We start from the raw sequence: 3,221 nt of genomic DNA, 5'->3' as shown, positions 1-3,221 counted from the left end.
GGCAAGGGCAGGCCAGAGAAAGAGCAGGCCGGAGCCAAAGCATAGTATGCAGGCCTGAGCCAGAGAGATAGCAGGCCGGAGCCAGGGCGAGAGCAGGTCGAAGTCAAGGCTAGAGCAGGCCGGAGCCAATGCAACGGCTGGCTGGAGCTAGAGCAAGGGAAGGCCGGAATCAGGGCGAGGGTAGGACGGAGCCAGAGCAAGGGCAGACAGGAGTCAGGGCGAGGGCAGGCCGGAGTTAGGGCGAGGGCAGGCCGGAGCCAGAGCAAGGGCAGGCCGGAGCCAGAGCGAGAGCAGTCCGGAGCCAAGGCGAGGGTAGACCAGAATGAGAGCAGGCCTGAGGAAGGACGAGGGCAGGCCGGAGCCAGGGCAAGGGCAGGCCAGAGTAAGAGCGAGAGCCAAGGCAAGGGCAGGCCAGAGGCCGAGTCAGAGCAAGCCGGAGCCAAGGTGAGGGCAGGCCGGAGCCAGAGTGAGAGCAGGTCGGAGCCAAGGCTAGGGCAGGCCAGAGCCAGAGCGAGAGCAGGTCGGAGCCAAGGCTAGGGCAGGCCAGAGCCAGAGCGAGAGCAGGTCGGAGCCAGGGTGAAGGCAGGCCGGAGCCAGGGGAGGCCAGAGCGAGGGCAGGCCAGAGCCAGACCGAGAGCAGGCCAGTGCCAGAGTGAGAGCTGTCCGGAGCCAAGGCAAGGGCAGGCCAGAACCAGAGCGAGAGCAGGCCGGAGCCAGAGCTATGGCAGGCCGGAGCCAAGGCGAGAGCAGGCCAGAGCGAGAGCAGTCCGGAGCCAAGGCAAGGGCAGGCCAGAGCCAGAGCAGGTCGGAGCCAGGGTGAGGGCATGCCGGAGCCAGCGCGAGGGCAGGCCAGAGCCAGAGCAATGGCAGGGAGGGCTGGCCAGATCCAGAGCGAGAGCATCCCAGTGCCAGAGTGAGAGCAGTCCGGAGCCAAGGCAAGGGCAGGCCAGAACCAGAGCTAGAGCAGGCCGGAGCCAGGGCGAGGGCAGGACAGAGCCAGAGCGAGAGCAGGTCGGAGCCAGGGCGAGAGCAGGCCGAAGCTAAGGCGAGAGCAAGCCGGAGCCAAAGCGAGGGCAGGCCGGAGCCAGGACGAGGGCAGGCTGGAGCCTGGGAGAGAGCAGGCCAGAGGCAAGGCGAGGGCAGAACAGAGCCAGAGCAGGCCGGAGCCAGGGCGAAGGCAGGCCAGAGTCAGAGCGAGAGGAGGCCGGAGCCAAGGCGAGGGCATGCCAGAGCGAGAGCAGGCCGGGGCCAGAACGAGGGCAGGCCAGAGCGAGAGTAGGCTAGAGCCAAAGCGAGGGCAGGCAAGAAAGAGAGCAGGCTGGAGCCAGGACGAGGGCAGGCCGGAGCCTAGGCGAGAACGAGCCGGAGCCAAGGCGAGGGCAGGACAGAGCCAGAGCAGGCCGTAGCCAGGGCGAGGGCAGGCCAGAGTCAGAGCAAGAGGAGGCCGGAGCCAGGTCGAGGGCAGGCCGGAGCCAGGTCGAGGGCAGGCCGGAGCCAGTGCGAGGGCAGGCCGGAGCCAGGTCGAGGGCAGGCCGGAGCCAGGGCGAGGGCAGGCCGGAGCCAGGGCGAGGGCAGGCCGGAGCCTAGGCGAGGGCAGGAGCTGGCCGGAGCCAAGGTGAGGGCAGGCTGGAGCCAGAGGGAGGGCAGGCCAGAGCGAGATCAGGCCGGAGCCAGGGCAAGAGCAGGCCGGAGCCAAGGCGACGGCAGGCCAGAGCGAGAGCAGGCCGGAGCCAAGGTGAGGGCAGACAAGAGCCAGAACGAGAGCAGGCCAGTGCCAGAGCGAGATCAGGCCAGTGCCAGAGCGAGAGCAGTCCGGAGCCAAGGCAAGGGCAGGCCAGAGAGAGAATAGGCCTGAGCGAGAGCAGGCCGGAGCCAAGGCGAAGGCAGGCCAGAACCAAAGCGAGAGCAGGCCGGAGTCAAGACGAGGGCAGGCCAGAGCCAGAGCAAGAAAGAGCAGGCTGGAGCCAAGGCGAGGGCTGGCCGGAGCCAGAACAGGAGCTGGCCGGAGCCAGAGCAAGGGCAGGCCGGAGCCAGAGCGAGAGCAGGCCGGAGCCAGGGCGAGAGCAGGCCGGAGCCAAGGAGAGGGCAGGCCAGAGCAAGAGCAGGCCGGAGCCAGGATGAGGGCAGAATCGAGCTAAAGCCAGAGCAGGCCGAAGCCTGGGCGAGGGCAGACCAGAGTCAGAGCGAGAGCAGGCCGGAGCCAAGGCGAGGGCAGGCCGGAGCCAGGGCGAGGAAAGCGAGAGCAGGCCGGAGCCTGGGCGAGGGCAGGCCAGAGCGAGATCAGGCCGGAGCCAGGGCAAGAGCAGGCTAGAGAGAGCGAAAGTAGGCCAGAGCCAAGGCTAGGGCAGGCGAGAGCCAGAGCGAGAGAAGTCCGGAGCCAAGGCGAGGACAGGCCAGAGCGAGAGCAAGCCGGAGACAAGGTGAGGGCAGGCCAGAGCCAGAACGAGAGCAGGTCAGTTCCAGATCGAGAGCAGGCCAGTGCAAGAGCGAGAGAATGCCGGAGTCAGGGCGAGAGCAGGCCGGAGAAAGGTCGAGGGCAGGCCAGAGCGAGAGCAGGCTGGAGCCAGGAGGAGGGCAAGCCGGAGCCAGGGCGAGAGCAGGCCGTAGCCAAGGCGAGGGCAGGACAGAGCTAGAGCCATAGCAGGCCAGAGCCTGGGCGAGGGCAGAGCAGAGTCAGAGCGAGAGCAGGCCGGAGCCAAGGCGAGGGCAGGCCGGAGCCAGGGAGAGGGCAGACCAGAGTCAAAGCGAGAGCAGGCTGGAGCCAAGGCGAGGGCAGGCCAGAGCAAGATCAGGCCGGAGCAAGGGCAAGGGCAGGCCAGAGAGAGCGAAAGTAGGCCAGAGCCAAGGCTAGGGCAGGCGAGTGCCAGAGCGAGAGAAGTCTGGAGCCAAGGCGAGGACAGGCCAGAGCTAGAGCAGGCCGGAGCCAGAGCGAGAGCAGGCCGGAGCCAAGGCGAGGGCAGGCCGGAGGCAGAGTGAGAGCAGGCCGGAGCCAGGGCGAGGGCAGGCCGGACGGAGCCAGAGCGAGAGCAAGCCAGAGGCAAGGTGAGGGCAGGCCAGAAGCAGAGCCAGGGCGGGCCAGAGCGAGAGCTGGCCCGAGCCAAGGCGAGGACAGGCCAGAGCGAGAGCAAGAGCAGGTCGGAGCCAAGGCGAGGGCAGGCAAGAGTCAGAGCAGGCCGGAGCCAAGGCGAGTGCAGGCCAGAGCCAGAGCGAGAGCAGTCTGG

The sequence above is a fragment of the Phyllobates terribilis genome, unplaced genomic scaffold (genome assembly GCF_046119375.1).
Source record: "Phyllobates terribilis strain yellow unplaced genomic scaffold, ASM4611937v1 Scaffold_103__1_contigs__length_5881359, whole genome shotgun sequence".
NCBI lineage: Eukaryota > Metazoa > Chordata > Amphibia > Anura > Dendrobatidae > Phyllobates > Phyllobates terribilis.
Note: the sequence above shows the minus strand (reverse complement) of the source record.